Source organism: Alligator mississippiensis, chromosome 1 (assembly GCF_030867095.1).
Source record: "Alligator mississippiensis isolate rAllMis1 chromosome 1, rAllMis1, whole genome shotgun sequence".
Lineage (NCBI taxonomy): Eukaryota > Metazoa > Chordata > Crocodylia > Alligatoridae > Alligator > Alligator mississippiensis.
Genome location: NC_081824.1, coordinates 299366814 through 299385473, shown reverse-complemented (window position 1 = coordinate 299385473; position 18660 = coordinate 299366814).

Below are 18660 nucleotides of genomic sequence, written 5' to 3'. Positions count from 1 at the left end.
CACGATAAAGTGCCATTGGCTTTTCTGATGGCTTCGTCACACTGCCGACTCATGTTCATCTTGGAGTCCACTAGCAATCCAAGATCCCTTTCCACTTCCGTGCCACCCAGCAGGTCATTCCCTAGGCTGTAGGTGTGCTGGACATTTTTCCTCCCTAGGTGCAGCACTTTGCATTTCTCCTTGTTGAACTGCATCCTGTTGTTTTCTGCCCACTTGTCCAACCTATCCAGGTCTGCCTGCAGTTGTTCCCTGGCCTCCGGCATGTCCAGTTCTCCCCATAGCTTTGTGTCATCTGCAAACTTGGACAGAGTACATTTGACTCCCTTGTCCAAGTCGCTGATGAAGACATTAAAGAGTATCGGTCCAAGGACCGAGCCCTGCAGGACCCCACTGCCCACACCCTTCCAGGTCGAGACTGACCCATCCACCACGACTCTTTGGGTGTGACCCTCTAGCCAATTCACCACCCACCGGACTGTGCAGTCATCCACATCACAGCCTCTTAGCTTGTTCACCAGTATGGGGTGGGATACAGTATCGAAGGCCTTCCTGAAGTCTAAGTATACGACATCCACCCCTCCTCCTGTGTCCAGGCATTTCGTAACCTGGTCATAGAAAGAGACTAGATTGGTCAGGCACGATCTGCCCGCCACAAACCCGTGCTGGTTTCCCCTCAGCATAATTTGCCCTGCTGGGCTCTCACAAATGTGAGCCTTGATAATTTTTTCAAAGACTTTGCCAAGGATGGAGGTGAGACTGACTGGCCTATAGTTGCCCGGGTCCTCCTTCCTCCCCTTTTTGAAAATGGGGACCACGTTAGCCCAATGGGGACCACGTTAGCCCAATGGGGACCACGTTAGCCCTAAAATTATAGTTAATAATTTTACATTGTGCATGGGAAACTCAATTGATGTTGTTTTAAAAGTGTTTTTCCAACACTAGGACAGTAGCGTAAGTAGGAGGTCAACTGGGCAGTAGCACATTTTCCTGAAGAGTTGTCAGTATGATAAATAACTGCTAAATTGGTTTATATGTACTGTACTATGTGAATTAAAGAAATCACTTGACTTTAGAATCAGTTCAAGAAGGCCTCAAGAAATTTGTTTCTGTTCTTTTTTTTTTAAGCAAAGCATACCTTTTCATTATTTTAGAGAGAAGAAATGAAAACTGGAAGATGGCATTGAGTTGCAGGACATTTGAAACTTGACTCCAAATTTCTGCTCCACAGAAAGATGTACAGCAGCCTTTTGGACTTCCATACCAGTTGTTTTCATTACCTCTTCTTTGGTACTTTAATGACAGATATTCTGCATTCAGCCTCTTTCAGATGTAAGAGGTATGCAAGATTCTAGACAAAGTTGTATGAGTATTTGTTGACAAATACAAATTTTGCATAAAGGAAAACTAGTGAGAATGCTGATAACAGAGTGCTATAATTGAAGTTTGACTTGAGTGATACTTGCCGAGACTACAGGATTTGCAAATCACATTGCCAGTTTCTATTTTTACTACACTTCCTTCCCAGAAACCTCAAAACTAAGTTGTATCTTAAACTAGATCTGTTCACGTGCAAAGCTCATGTTCTTCTGCAGAGGTGTGTTTGTTCACGCGCACACACACACACACACACACACACACACACACACACACACTTATATGTATGTATATACTTACATACATGAATGGATGCAAACAAGCATTGTTGGATGTTTCAAGTATGCTCAGTTAACATTAAGAGAAATCACTTGAACTTTACACAGGACATACCCACTTAAGGATTTCACTGTTATAAATGATAGTGTTCAAAGTAAATCTGTTGCTTCTGATTCTGCTCATAAATACTGAGGTTGCTATAAGATAGGGCAGTGCTTTGCTTTTAAACCTGTGGTCCCTAGACCCCTGGAGGTCCACACACTATGTCTAAGGGATCCACAAAAGATGACTATGATGAATCAAAAGTATGTGAATACCCACGCTTGCAATACTAAAGGGGTCCCGCACCTCCATTCAGAATTTTCAGAGGGGTCTGAACATCTATTTGAAATCTTTTTAAGGGGTCCACAAATGAAAAGAGGTTGAAAACCATTTAAATAGGGTCTTTTTGTTCAGTCTAGAACTGGGTTACATAGCACTGGATCATAAATATTCATGTTCCAGCACATGCAGTATTTCAACTTTGCACTGCACAGTGTAGCCCACCAAGGCACTCTCCTTTGTCTGCTGAAGACACAAGATGTGTGAGCTATGTCTATTGCTCAACATAGCACCCTGGGTGAATGCAACCTGATTATGAGAGGGGAGAGACAGACAAAGTGCTGCTGTGGTTTTCTGACTTACAAGTCCATATTAATGCACCTATCTCTTGTGGTTAGGTTGCAAAATACATAGTATTTTTATACCCACTTTTTGTAAGTTTATAGCAGACTGGTTATTAATTTTAGAAACTAGTTGTGGGGGCTAGGTGGCTTGAGCGACTGGTAATGTTTTACAGTACGTTGTGTCTCTGAGCCACTGGCTCACACACATTCAAGGCTGATCTTGCCATGTGTTAGCGAGCCAGTGACCTGTTTGAAGTGAGTGTCTGGATGCATCCAACTGCCAGGGGGCATGTCTACATATGCAGTTAATTCAAAGCAATAAACTGTAGCACATATCATGCCAGATTTTATTGCTCCTGAATCATAGAATCAAAGGACCAGAAGGGACTTGTAAGATCATCTTGGGTGCCACATTTTCATGTTCGCCTGGGACTGCAGCATATGGAGTTGGGTTGGAGCAGCCCCAGCTAGCAGGGGGCTGGGGCATCAGCCTACCAGTAGGGGGCTGCTCTGATTTGGCTCAGTGTGCTGCAGAGGGGCTAGCTGGGGCACAAGGGCACTATAGTGCAGGGCTAGCCAGCAACCATTGTACTGAAGCATCCTTGTTCCCCAGTCAGCCCCATCAGCATCTACATGTGCACTGCTGTACCGTAAATAACTCTGCAGTAGGACAGTACTTGTATTTACAAGTACTATCCTACAGAAGAGCTTATTAGTTTACCGTGGCCTAAATGGCTGCACATGTAGATGCAGAGATTTTATGGCAGAGCTGATTAGGCAGTTCCACAGTAAATGCCTCATGTAGATGCACCCAGTGGATCCATTTTTATATTACAAAAAACTTGTTGCTGCAAGTGGCAGTCACAGATGAAATCTAAACTATGCCTTCATTTTCAAGATATCTGGTTAGAATTGGGAGTCAATAGCAGACTAGTGAGAGTAAAAGCAATGGTGAAATTGTGTGATCTATCATTGCTTAGGTTGTACTTGTCTTGTTCCATGGATGCGCAGAGAGATCTTTGGTTGAAACAGGTGGCTCTCCAACCTTTTGCTAGGACTGTATGCATATAAGGGCAACTGCAAAGAAATGGAAACAACATTTCTGAAATGCTGCATTTTGTTGCACAGAAAAATCAAATCAAATCAAATCACTTGGTATATCATCAAGGGCTGATGTGAAAAACAGTAATTAAAATAGGAAGTTTCAACTGATAGAACAGAGGTGGGCAAAATACGGCCTGGGGGCTGGATCCGGCCCGGCAAGCCCTTCAATCCGGCCCACAGGGCCCCTAAAAAATTTAGAAAATTTAATATTTACTTGCTCGTGGCTGCCTGTCAAAGATGAGAAGAGTCAGGGACAGTAGGACCCAAGGGAAGCCGGCAGTAGGACCTAGCAGCAAGGCCCACCCATCCCTGCCCCCCCAACCAGAAGCCCTTGCCTAGCAGAGGATTCTGGTCTGGAGCCGTGGGGCTGTTCCTTCTTCCCTGCACCAGAAAGGGAAATGCGGCCCTCGACAGCTTGCCAAATCTTGGTAAGTGGCCCTCTGCCCAAAATAATTGCCTACCCGTGTGATAGACATAAGAGCAAATTAGGACCAAAAGAATTCAAACCCCGCTCTAAACATAAGATTTCCAAATTTGCCTGAAGGCTTAATTGATTCTTTAATGTGATTATTCTCAAAGTCCCAAGCTGTCTCATGTTTTATTAAAGAATAAGCCACCAAAATGCATATCAGTACCATTCATTGTTGTATGCATTTCCTAAATAAATCCACATAATAATAGCAGCTTTCCTTTAAAATTTAACATACTCACCCAGTAATACAATAGTCAGTGTTGTTCAAATACTTTATGCAAATATAATGAGCCATATACATGTCCAGTATCAACAGAGAATGTTAGGGTTTGAATGGAATTGACTCACTTGTACAGGTCCACAAGTCTAATCTTTCCATTACTTTACTTATGCCTGTCATCATTGCATAACTTCACACTGGTTATTATGTCCAGCATTACTATAAAACTGGAATCTGCTCCCTGCCATACTTTATGTCATAATATGCGTAGTACTTTTAAAAATAAAATTATAAAATATTCTAATATTTCCTTCCTTGGCCTTCTTTAGAATTTTTGTATGTGAAAGTTTTGGTGAAGAAAGAGTAAAATTCTTGAGGTCTATCTTAGAACAAGATGTTAGGCCAGTCAATTTATACTTGCAGACCCTTTATTTTGTTCTTGTAGTGTAAAGAGGCTATAGAGTGGTCATAAATCAAATTTATACCCACTTTAGACTATTTTAGGTAAAAATGAAGTCCATAAACATAATCAAATAGATTTTTCACTTCATTATAATTCAGCATTCTCCAGTAGAGCCTTATTTATACTGCTTGCCTTAGTCTGTATTGCAACCACTGTTATAATGTCCACATGAATGACAGCAGGTATCACGCACCTCGTCTTTGTAAATTAATTTAAAAATAAATATATAGTTGCAGCTGAACAGTTGTCACTGAGTTTTGTGTTGGTGTAGTTCTGAAAAGAAATGAAAATGCCATGTCACCGGATTAGGGCAAAACTGCAGACTGCTACATTAGAAGAAAAAACTTTCAGCTGTGGTATAAAGCTACTTCATGCGGCATGTCTACATGAGACACTTACTGTGGAGCTGTCTAATTAGCTCTGCAGTAAATGTCTTGGTGTTTCCTATTAGTCCACAGGAAACTAATTAACTCTGCAGCAAAGCAGTACGTGTAAATACAAGTACTGTTCTGTGGTGGAGTTTTTTTTAGTGCACAGCAACGCATATTTAGATATTGATGGGGCTGGCTGGGGGCATGAGGGTGCTTCAGTGCATGGGCTGCCTGCCAGCTAGCTCTACACTGGAACATCCTCGGGCTCCAGCAAGCTCCTTTGCAGCTTGTTGAGCCAGGTCAGAGCAGCCCCAGGCTGGCAGACTGACCCCCAGTAGCTGGGCCTGCTCCAACCTTGTTCAATATGCTGCGGTCCCAGGTACACATTCAAACAGTGCACCCAAGAGCAATAAGCACCATATTTTATTGCTTCAAATTAATTACACATCTAGACATGCCCATTTCTCTCATTCACCTAACAGCTTCAAACTCAGTATTAATACCAAACTCAAGTATGGTACTTCCTAAAATGACAATCTGGACAAGTGACAATGAAAACTAAAGGTGAAAAAAAGACGTTAAGAGGGGTAAAATGGGAAGGGGATTAACTTTAATTTTGGGGGTGGGGGCCAAATTCCCAAGAAAAAGACTATGGGGCTCCAATAAGCTCAGTGGCTGAAAATCCTCCACAAGCATATTAAATTCCTAGTCTCTACATCTGAGAAGTACTGCAGATGTCACTGAAGTCCAGTTGGTAGAACTGTTTTCTCCCTTTGCTGAATGCTCTTGCTGCTAAATGTCACACTGGTGGGTACTCAGTCCTTGCCTCTAGCCAAGGATTTTGTTCCTTTCAATGACTATTTAAAAAGACATGAACATATATGAAAAGAGATAGGAAAGGATAGGACTTCAATTGAACTGAGATTCCTTTTCAGGTTCCTGATAAGCACCCTACTAGTATTTAAGGAATTTACAGGTACATGAATTATATTATTACATGCCTTGATCAAATAGCTTAAAATTGCTAACCCAAACCATAGCATAAAAATATCTAGTATTACATGACAGAAAATATCCTGTAGAACAACATACAAGTATGCAAGCCAAAAATCATTGTGGGTAAGGTCCCGCAGACAGCACCTGTTCAAGTGAACACAAATATCTCCAAAGAACCGATGAATGACATTACAATTAAATGTGCAGCACATACATATTTTTAAATAAAGTTACCTACAACCAGCTATGGCTTATTTACATTTGGTTCAATTCAATCAAAAGGGGTAAGTTTAAAGTGTGCTGGAGACAAGAATGGAAAAATCATACTTTCCACTGGTACATCAAAAATTCACTTTTCTCTTAAGATGTTTAAATGGAAATGAGATGTCTGATAATCTTAAGGTTATTAGCAGGTCTCCTTTTTTTTAAAGGAGATAAATACGTAAGCTTGGTACTTTAGAAAATGAAGGTTTTTGGAGATACTTACATGCTTTTACATACTGTGTTCACTGCGTGTCAGTAAAAAGTTAATTTTTTTTTTGTGTTCATGGGAACTGCAATTCTGAAAATCTTCCATTTTGGAGAGGATTGGTCCTACTTGCACCTGTGCTCTCAGACTAACAGACATTCTGGACAAAGGGGGTTGGGGTAGAAAGAAGAGGTTTATTTAATTTTATAAAAGGTTAGAGGGGGCTCATATTGAAAGTGGGTAGAATAGGAAATAGATTGAACCTCTTGTATATCATAAGAATTGCTGCAGACTTATTAATCTGTTCTTTGATATTTCTACTGTCATAACATTAAGTAGGTCTCTGTGGGTATCCCACAAATGACAGATGTTTGAGAAGAAGAAACTGAAAGACACAGCAAATACCAAGGGAACTGATTTCTCACTTTATCTGCAATGGCAATCTAAGAGATTAGCTATTGTGCAGTTCAACACAAGCTAAAATCATCTATTTAATTTTAGGGTAGGCACACACTTAAGAATATCTTAACTTTAACCTGAAAGAACACACCCAACATTCAACTCAAACGTCATTTTTACGTATTGCACATTGACCTGGGAAAAGGTGGTTACAGGGGTTTTTGTATTTTTCTGCAGGGATTTTTAGCTTGGATTGTATGCCAGGAGTTCTTTATTGCCATTGAATATTGGTCTCAGCAACAGGCAGTTACTTAAAACATTACATTTCAAAACCTCACAGAAAAAGTGAGTCCAGCATCATGGTTGGCAGAGAAATATGTGAATCTGCTCCCAGGGCCAGTGAGAGTTGGTTTTGCGGTCAGTGGAACAACTCCCACAGATATAGAGGCTGGATCTTGGCCTAGAGTCAGTGTAACCAGCCAAGCAGCACGCTAAATTGAAGGGAGCAGCAAAAATGGTGTGCACATATTGGTGGCACCTCACACATGCTTACTGGGGGCTGCCTCATGAGTCTAGACATATGCAGAAGCAATCAGGGCAGCTTTGGCATTGCTGAACTGCTGCTCTGGGTCTCTGTCTGGTGCCCGCCCTCTCCAGGTCCCAGAGAAGGCAGCAAAATTTCGTTTGCCTAGGGTGGCAAAAATCCTTGTACCACGCCTCTCTGAGCCCTACTCTTTATCTGAAGGTATACTTCGGAAATTTACTAGGATTATCTTTAAAGCTAAAATGTATGAATAGCAAGATAAAAAATACATTTATAGTCCACCCACTAAGGTTGCCAGCCTTCCTGGATTGGCTGGGAGTCTACTGGAATCAGCATCTATCTCCCAGTGACTACTGAAAGCAATCCAAGAGACTGATATTTTGAATGGGTTGAACAGTACAATTAATGACATTATGCCACACTGGGAAAAAAAAAAAATCTCCCAGACTAGCTTCAGTTAAGAGTTGGTAACTGCATGCTTTTTTTTTTTTTTTTTACAAGACATCATATATTTCACCACTTTCTATATTCCTAAAGTGAAAATCTTAGATTCTTAGAAGGTAGATATATTTAAAAGACTGAAGAAGTAGTAACTACTCAGAAAAGCGTGTGGTTTTAGAACATTTAGGGCCTGATTCTGACTCATGTCAAGCACAGTGCTCAGGGACTGATCAACTTGCAGAACAAGGTATTACTCATGTCAAAGAAAGAAAGATCAGAGTGCAGCTAGGTGCTGTGGAGTTGAACAACTTGAAGGGTGTGCATCTCTCGGCATTTTTTAAAAAATTCCCTATAACTTCATAATCTCTCCCTCAAGCTCCCAATATCCAAGAAGAGGTTGGACAGCTACTGGCTGGGGATGATCTAGGAGTAGCCATTAAGGCTGTGTGAAACAGCAGCATTCTGCTTTGACTTCCATTTCGACGTTTCAATGGAATAGTGTTTCATTTCGAGTTTCATTTCATTTCAAAAGCACTGTTCCACTTTGTTTCACCAAAATGGTTTTGCTGTTTTTATGTTTTGCCTATAGGCTATAATGGGGAAGCACCAAATAGCTTATAACTTTGTCATTTCTTGCCTGATTCTGATGAAACTTGCAGGGATGGTAGCTCCTCCTGAGGGCATGAAGCCTGCCAAGCTTCAAGGAGATAGGTGCAGGGGTTTCTAGGAAACTATACCTCAAGCTGCTGACAAGCAGGAGCCGGGGAGCAGGATCAGCATCCTATGATCTGACAGGTAGATGGGGGGCCTGCACTACCCGGGAGGAGTCTGGCAGAGCCCCCACAGCCCTTCTGGGGGTACGGGCAGGCCCCCAGTCTGCCTGCTGGATGACAGGAAGCTGCTTCTACTGCCTGGGACCCAGCCCTGGGGAACTGAGCCCAGCTGGGAGAAGTGCCTCCCGCCACCAGGCTCAGCTCCCAGCAGCTCGCAGCCCCATGGAACTCAGTCTGGTGGCAGGAGCCAGGGAGAGCCAGGGCTATGCTCCCTGCTGGGCTGAGCCACATGGGGCTGTGGAGCTGCTCAGAGCGCAGCCCTGGCTCTCCCCTGCCTCCCACCACCTGGCTGCTGCTTCAAAAATAGAAACATTTTGAAACTTTTGAAATGTTTCGACTGGCCTCATTTTGTTTCGAGGCTATTTTGAAGCCCTTCATTTCATTTCAATTTCGTGGTTTCAATTTTGAAACGAGTCAAAACAGCATCGAAATGAAACAGTCAGCGAAGCTTCACGCAGCCATGAGTATTTCCCATACTTCTGAGCTTTGTTGGTTGGCCCCACCCCACCCTTTCTGCCATATGTGTCAGGATGTTTTTAAGCTTGCTTAGAGGCATTAGGTGTTGGCTGCAGCCAAGCCTGGGGATTTTGACTGGAGTGTGCCAATGCTCCTGCTGGGACTTAAAGCCAAGGTCACTGGCTTGAAGGTCTTGCTCCTCTGCTCAGGGCCAGACCAATTGTCATATTTGGGTCAGGAAGGAATTTTACCCCACGGTCAGATTGTTACACAATGTGATGGAGCACTCGGGTCAGGTGGTGGCACTCAGGTCAGGTCCCAAAGGACTGGAAAATGGCCAGTGTGATCTCTATTTTCAAGAAGGGGAGGAAGGAGGATCTGAGTAATTATAGGCCAGTAAATCTCACCTACATCCTTGGAAAGGTCTTTGAAAAGATTATGAAGGATCATATTTGTGAGAGTCCAGCAGGAAAAATATTGGAGCAGGGAAACCAGCATGGATTTGTAGCAGATAGATCATGCCTGACCAATCTGGTTTCATTTTATAACAAGGTCACAAAATGCTTAGATGCAGGAGTAGAGGTGGATGTCGTTTTCTTGGACTTTAGCAAGGCCTTCAATACGGTATCTCATCCTATTCTCATAAATAAATTAAGAGGCTATGACATAGATGTTTACATGGTCCAGTGGGTGGCAAATTGGCTTAGCAGTTGCACCCAGAGAGTGGTAGTAGACGGGTCGGTATTGACCTAGGAGGATGTGCGTAGTGGGGTCCCACAGGGTTTGGTCCTTGGGCCTGTACTCTTCAATATCTTCAGTGACTTGGATGTGGGTGTGAAGTGTACTCTGTCCAAGTTTGCGGATGATACTAAATTGTGGGGTGAAGTGCACACTCCGGAGGGTAGGGAATGATTGCAGGCAGACCTGGACAGGTTAGACAAGTAGGCAGTACACAATAGGGTGCAGTACAACAAGGACAAGTGCAGAGTGCTGCACCTAGGGCACAAAATATCCAGCACATCTACTGGCTGGGAAGTGATCCTCTCAGCAGCACAGAAGCGCAAAGGGATCTTGGAGTCATAGTGGACCCCAGGATGAACATGAGTTGCCAGTGTGACAAAATCATCAGTAAAGCTAATAGATCCAAGGAGGTGATACTTCCCCTCTATGCAGCATTGGTCAGACTGCAGTTGGAGTACTGCATCCAGTTTTGGGTGTCATACTTCAAGAAGGATGTTGATAGACTCGAGAGGGTCCAAAGAAGGTGGATGGGTCGGTCTCGACCTGGAAGGGTGTGGGAAGTGGGGTCCTGCAGGGCTCGGTCCTTGGACCGATACTCTTTAATGTCTTCATCAGCGACTTGGACGAGGGAGTCAAATGTACTCTGTCCAAGTTTGCAGATGACACAAAGTTATGTGGAGAGGTGGACATGCCGGAGGGCAGGGAACAGCTGCAGGCAGACCTGGATAGGTTGGACAAGTGGGCAGAAAACAACAGGATGCGGTTCAACAAGGAGAAATGCAAAGTGCTGCACCTAGGGAGGAAAAATGTCCAGCACACCTACAGCCTAGGGAATGACCTGCTGGGTGGCACAGAGGTGGAAAGGGATCTTGGAGTCCTAGTGGACTCCAAGATGAACATGAGTCGGCAGTGTGATGAAGCAATCAGAAAAGCCAATGGCACTTTATCGTGCATCAGCAGATGCATGACGAATAGGTCCAGGGAGGTGATACTTCCCCTCTATAGGGCGCTGGTCAGACCGCAGTTGGAGTACTGCGTGCAATTCTGGGCGCCACACTTCAAGAAGGATGCGGATAACCTGGAGAGGGTCCAGAGAAGGGCAACTCGTATGGTCAAGGGCCTGCGACCAAGCCCTACAAGGAGAGACTAGAGTAACTGGACCTTTTCAGCCTCCGCAAGAGAAGGCTGAGAGGCGACCTTGTGGCTGCCTATCAGTTCATCACGGGGGCACAGAAGGGAATTGGTGAGTATTTATTCACCAAGGCGCCCCCGGGGGTTACAAGAAACAATGGCCACAAGCTAGCAGAGAGCAGATTTAGATTGGACATTAGGAAGAACTTCTTCACAGTTCGAGTGGCCAAGGTCTGGAACGGGCTCCCAAGGGAGGCGGTGCTCTCCCCTACCCTGGGGGTCTTCAAGAGGAGGTTAGATGAGTATCTAGCTGGGGTCATCTAGACCCAGCACTCTTTCCTGCTTATGCAGGGGGTCGGACTCGATGATCTGTTGAGGTCCCTTCCGACCCTAACATCTATGAATCTATAAGGCTCACTTGTATGGTTAGGGGCTTACAGGACAAGCCCTATGTTGAGAGACTGAGGGACCTGGACCTCTTCAGCCTCCACAAGAGAAGGCTGAGAGGTGATCTTGTGGCCATCTACAAATTCATTAGGGGAAGCGGCAAGGGATGCGGCAAGAGATGCTCTGTTCATGAGGGCGCCTCTTGGGGTAACAAGGAACAATGGTCACAAACTGACAGAGAGCAGATTTAGGCTAGATATCTGGAAAAACTTCTTCATGGTAAGGGTGGCCAAAATTTGAAATGGGCTTCCAAGGGAGGTGGTGCTCTCCCCTACCTTGGGGGTCTTTTAGAAAGGCTGGATAGGCATCTGGCTGGGGTCACCTGAACCCAGCACTCTCTCCTGCCTAGGCAGGGGGTCGGACTCGATGATTTGTTGAGGTCCCTTATGAGCCTAGCATCTATGAATCTATGGATTCTGCCTTCCTCTGAAGTGAGTGGGGGGTGAGGGGCGCTACCTGGGATCTCTCAAGCATATATTTATAACCTTTTATAGAAGCAGGACATTGGCTACCTTTGTTCCTCTACTTTACTTGTCTTGTGTTATGTCAGGATCGATGGTACTTTACTAAGAGGCTATAGTATGGTTTGAATAAGGATGGTCCTGCCTCAGGCAGGGGTTTGGACTAGATGACCTCTGGAGATCCCTTCCAGCTCAACTTCTCTATAGTGCTATGACACCAGCTCTGTTCTGAGTTCTGGTATCTGACTTCTCTTCAGACAGCTGACTTTGGGCTTGTATTACATTTTTGGATTCATACTTTTCCGTCTATATAGGCCATTCCTAACTATCCCTTTCTCTCTGAATTTTAAGATGAACAACCCAAAATAAGGGACTCCAAGGAATTATGTACCCTGGGAGCTTTAAATACTGTGGGAACCATTGCTTAATGGAAGAAGACTGTCACAAAACTTCCAATGTAAGTTTTCACTACAGCCAGACCCAGAATTGTTAGTGATCCACCCAGATTTGGGCTACAAAATGGACCATTTGAGATATGTGCCTGCAGTCTGTCTCCCAGCCCAGTCTGTCTCTAAGGACTTGCATTAGTAGAAGATTTCACCCTGCTGCTGGTAAAAGGAAGATAAGGGGTATTACTACTATGGAAATCCTGAAGTCCTATGTCTGCCCACTTCTCACAAAGTTATTCCTAAATTTTCATAGATCTGAAAGTGAATGTAACTAAGTTCTCTTTAAAAGGGCAGTAGGAACTACAAAACTACAACATGGCAACCTTAGCAGAAGTAGCACTCAGCTTTCAGCTTCACATCTGCTTATATAACATCCAAAGCAAAGAACTGGATGTTTCTCTTTCAAAGGATTAGTATTATATATACAGCTGCTGTGGTTTTCAGACCTTTTCAAGCATTGTAGCTTAATTTCAGGGTCTTCTGCACTTAAAAAGAGAATGCCATTTTGAATGATCTATTCCTTTTGTCTGGCCATGCTTCTGATAGCATATGTAACTACCATGAACAAACTTAGCTAGAGAGCCTTGTTCTCAGCAATTTACTAACACTAGCAAAACTGAAACACTGATGACTATCTTAACCCACAGTAGATGGCAGCAGAAGGAAACATTTGTCTATATTGACATATCTTATTTCTTAAATGCAACCTGGATTAATTGGCATCTGCTATCGATGACAGTTACCACAGAAACAAAAAACGCTAAACAATCCTAAGTACAACCTGCATGGTTTTATAAAAGAGCTTGTGAGTTCATGAGTGATGGAAGTCAGTCAGTCACTATGTCACTGGCAGCCAAACATTCCAGCAGTCTCTGTCCATTCCTGCTCTGTTGATCAAGACCAAGTTTCTTGAGTGCACCCAGGTGACATCATCTTTATAACCTGCACATTAAAGTCACCCCGGATGAAAAAGAAATCACTTTGAGATTTTAAGGGATTCTGGTACCCATTGGTAAAAAAAGTTATCTGCATCTGCACCTTGGCAATGGTAGAACTATTACCAGTGTCACTGTGTAAATATCTATTGCTAGTATGGACTTGGATACTAAATGACCGTTCAATTATCTGTCAACACTAAACTGCTTGTTGCATATTGGACAGAAGTTCAGTGGCTTACGGACACAGCCAATTACAGCTGTTTGAGAATATACATTTATAATCTTTAAACATTTTAGCATCAGTATCATAGATTAACTCTTGGCCTTTTTGGCCCTAGGACTGTATCGACTCAATTTCTGCAGGTCCTTGGCTTGTGTAGAAACAGCCCCATGCTGTGAACATATGGACCTGCAGAGGGATTCAATTTAATAAAAAAGCTCTTATTACAATGTAGCTATCAGAGAGCTTTACATTCCAAGTGCTCAAGGATGTAGAAACATTATAAGCAGCAAGATATCAGTGTTTCTGGTGGAAAATGATATTGTTTCAAGCCATCAGTGCTGGTGGATGCCAGCTTCATGCTAGGGTTTACAAACTTTAAAGTTCAGCTATGTACCAGTGAAGGGATGCTTGCAGCAACTGAAATGGGGGGGGAGTTGGGGGGAAGCCTTCAGTCCAAGACAGTTGTTGAGAACAAAAGGAGAACGCTGAATAGACAGTGTTTGATTTTGAAACACTTGAAGTCACTATGCAACAAAGGTTCACTGGCTCAATATAGAAGTATGTGGGTGGAATTTAATGGCCTGCAATATACAGGATGAAAACTGAAATAATCTAATGGTGCCTTCTGGCCTCACAATCTTAAGGAATGGAGTAGTCTATGCAAGCAGCTAGTTTTGACAAGGGTGTCATCAGGCACTGTTTCTGCATTAGTCAACTTTGTGACATCTGTGGTGAAAGGCAACGCTCAGAAAAGAGTTACAAGATTAGCTCTTTTGATGGTATGATCATATTAAAATACTCCTCAGTTTTCTGCTACTTACTATGCTTTCTTTGCTGGAAGAAAACCAGGTAATTCTTGCACAATTGTCTTTCTTCTACCAGAAGGGCAGCTGGCTTGGGATCTGTAAACTAAAGCCTGGGATAGCAGCAGGGGGTTAAAATGCTGCACTGAGTTGCTCAAACCAGGCAAGAGCATTGTTGTACAATGTGGGCACATCTATACACGATGTATATTGTTGAGCTGCCCAGTTAGCTATGAAGTAAACACCTCTGTGTCTACACATGCAGTGCTATTAGCATGGAGTAAACTAAACTCCACCATAGGTTAATACTTGTAAACATGAGTACTATCCTATGGCAGAGATTTGTACTGTACAGCAATGCATGTGTAGATGCTGACAGGGCTGGCTGGGGCACAAAGGTGCTTTAGTGCGGGGGCTGCCTGCCAGGTAGCCCCTCAATGAAGCACCCTCATGCCCCAGGCAGCCCCTCTGCAGTATGCTAAATCAGGCTGGAGCAGCCCCAGGCTGGTAGGCTGACCCTAAGGCCCCTCACCCAGGGTTGCTCCAACCTGGCTCATTGTGCTGTGGTCCCGAGCACACATTCAAACATGGCACCCAGGAGCAATAAACGCTGGTGGGATATGTGCCAAAATGTATTACTGTGCATTAAATAACATGTGTAGACGTGCCCAATCTATATCATCCCTTGTAGAACATGTAGTACACTAATCTTTCCTGATGACTTGATGGCGGGTATTATTCTGCCATTACTTTAAAAAGAAAAAAAAGACAGCAAGATTACATGCAGCTCATAGATAGACATTGGCTTTTATCAATCCTAGCAAAAGGTTTTGCTTGTTAATGCCTCAAATCAGGCATTCCATGGCAGCCTTGGGCACTAGACTTCTCTTAGGCCAGACAAAAGTACATGTTTGGACAGAATTATTAAGCATCCTCTAACTTCAGGTTAACTAGCTAAAGATTATCCTGTGTTTCTATGACCTTGAACAGGTGGCAGGTTCAAGGAAAAACTTAGGAATCAATATAGCTAGTGACCAAAAATGTTTGAAAGATGTAGATGCTCACATAGCTGCATCTGCCTCATGTTCCAGGCTCTGCAATGGCCTCTGCAGACACCTCATGATAATAAGGTTTCTATGAAGCTTCAGCCTGGCAAAATCACAATTTAATGAGTTTCTTGTTATTACAAAGTACATTTGCCAAAAAATGTTATACACAGTCAGTAATGACATGGTCCCTCAATACTTCGGCAAATAGCTAGACATTTAAGATTTAACTGGGACTTGATTAGCTAAGGGGAATGTTACTGTCTTGTAGAGTACCTTGCTTATGGTGATAAGTCTTATAGTTAACTGATGACATGGCGATGGGGAAAGGCAGGAAAGCAGACAGTACTGGAAAAGTTGAAGTAAAAGCTTCCATTGTAGAATAGTGGGAGCCAATCAAGATGGCTGAGTTATGCAGACTGCAAAACCATGCCACCAAAAAAATCAGTCAAGAGATTACCTTAAGAATGACAATAAGATTTCAGAAACTGAAACAGCCTAAGACATACTGGAGAGACAACTACCTCAACTCCTGGGTTTCTGGAGAAGTGAAAGTGCCTGATCATTTCTCCACCTCCCCTACAAAAAGAGATCATGTAATTTTATGATCTGTAACTATGTGAGGTGGTTACAAAACCTTCAGAATATATATTAAAGAATAAAGGAGAGCACTTGGCAATCAGTGTGTACAGGTATGGGTTTGGGTTCAACCAAAATCTGATGTGTAAAATTCAAATTCACATGCAGATTCTGTGCCTCTAACCATTCAGCTCTAGAGTTTTGGTTCAGGCCTACTGTGTCTAGTAGAAAAGCTCTGTTTGTTCAGTCTGTAATGGATTAAAATAATAATAGTGAAGTAACTTAGTGTACATCTACAGGAATCAATTACTTGTCTTGTAAAACTCTACTAGCATACTTTATAGAGCCTGGAACAAATTTGAATAGACAGAAATATAATGACTCAGAGGGATCACTTTGGCTTCATACAACATTGAATTCCCCTAACATCTCTTTGGCCAGACAACAATATGTAGTACAATATTTCACTACTCTGACTACCGCTTCTGTCACACTAGTCTTCTAGTCATCTAGTTTGACAGATTAGACCTTCTGTTTTTGGTTTATAGAAGGTTTAATATTCTTCATCATTATAAATTACTGAAATCTGTTCTACAGTCACAACAAAGAATGCTTCACCTCTCCAAGTATATGTTCTCCTAGGCTTCTCATGAAGAATGAAGATTTTAGTACCCAATGATCTGCAACCACATAATGCAAAAAGGCACATATTTTTTGGGGAATGTTCAATTACATCACTGGCAGGATAGGGTCTCTATCCTCAATTCATCAATTACATAAATTATAATTTATACATACAGAACCAGAAAGGGGTGGAGGGCAGGGATAGGTAAACTGGCTTCTGCAATATACCTTAACACATTCAGTCTAGAGATAGGGTAAAAATAACCTTCTCCAACCTCACTGAATAACACTATTAATATACAGTGGCATAGCCATCACTAAAAATATCTATACTGAATTTTGGAAACAAAATTGATGCAACCTGTAACCAGATGCAGAAGGAAAGAAATATTCTTGAACATAATAAGTTTGATAAAGTTGGATAAAAACCTTGATGAAGACAAGGGGGTGAGAGTGAAAACAACTAAACAAACAAAAAACAAGACACACCAGCAGTATCCTATTATCAGATTATAGAGACATTATTACACTTTTAAGCTTTGGTTTGGGATTTTCATAAATGGCTACAACTGGGTTTCCATTAAGAAAAAGATACAGTTTACTTAAAGTCTGCAGTGCAAATGAAACGGACAGTTTGTGGTTTCCCCATGAACTAGAACAGTCCTAAACTAAGTCTGCCAACTCATGGGAAACTTGCATCCTGCCATGCCTTCACCTGACTTTTACCTGAAGTCAGCTAACTCATAATGAACAACCTCTTTCTTTTCCTTGTGAAGAAACACACACTAAGCCACTTTTATATATGTTAGCCTTTACTTTTTTCTGTTACTTGAGATGAGAATGTCTTATCCAGGCTAGTCCTTTCCAAATATAAGTTTAGCCATGCTAAACTATTTGCTTTCCCATGAATTCCTCTCCCTTTACCTTTTAATAAGTGCTGTGTTATGGCAAAATTGCTGGGTGTGAGAACTCCACCCAGTGCCAAAAAAGACCCCCAGGTAACTTTATAGAAAGGAGGACACAGTGAGGATTTCTCAGTCCTTAGTGCTCTGCTCAGAGGGGCCAGGATAGTTGGATCGATTTCTATTCAAGTGACTCATACAGGGCTCAGACAAGTAACTCATAGTAGGAGACACCAAGCAGGAAAGAGATGAATTATTGGCAACACACTCCTGGTCTACAGAGATTCTGAGCCCCTGAATTTATTAGTATCATAGTCGCAGAATAACTTGTGGCTTTGTGCTAGGAGATTGTAACTATATGTTTGAAAGTAAAGCCCAACTTTTCCACATCTATAAGGAGGTATTCTATATGGCTCCCTTAGCAGTCATATTTGAAAGGTATGAGACTGTTGCTTGTTCATAGAAGTATACTATCAAACCACTTCATCAGTCTGTTTTTTAAGAAGATATGCTAAAGCGTAAAAGCTTCCCCACCAGAGGCCTCTTCTTGAAATTGTAATATATACTTATTCACTGTTTGAGCACTTGCAAAATATCACTCCCGTGAACTTTTTAAATTCAGAGAGATTCTAACAGAATAACCCTTATAAATATGGATAAAGTATATTATTCACACCTAGTACTATTTGATCAGTCTATTCTCCCATAGGAGTGAAGTTGCACTGAAGCATTAGCAAACAATGAAAACAGTCTATTTTCCATGCCTTGACTACATATTGACTACAGTGATAGAGGGGAGAGAAAAAGAAAATGTGATTTTGGGTTCGTGGAAATCTGAAAGGCTCTTTCAACAAGTCTCTACCTTGGGAAGATTGTCCTACCGTTAGGAAACAAGTGTAAAAATAAATGTCACCAAGAGTTTTCAAACATGAGTGCCTGGTATCAGCTACCCAATCATAAATTTAGGTACCTAGAAAGGGGCCTGCTTTTCAGAAATCTTAACAACCACAAACCAATATCAACTACAGATGTTCAGTAGCCCTCAAGTAAAAATGAAACTACTCATGAGGTATCTAAATGCGATTGCACTCCAACCACCACCACCACCGAAAAAAGTTATGACATGATTAAATTCTAAAAATATAAAGTATGTTCTTACATCTGAAGTCCAAAGACACTCAATGGCTTCTGATGACCTCAATTACCTATGCTTACTGAGCATCACCCTAC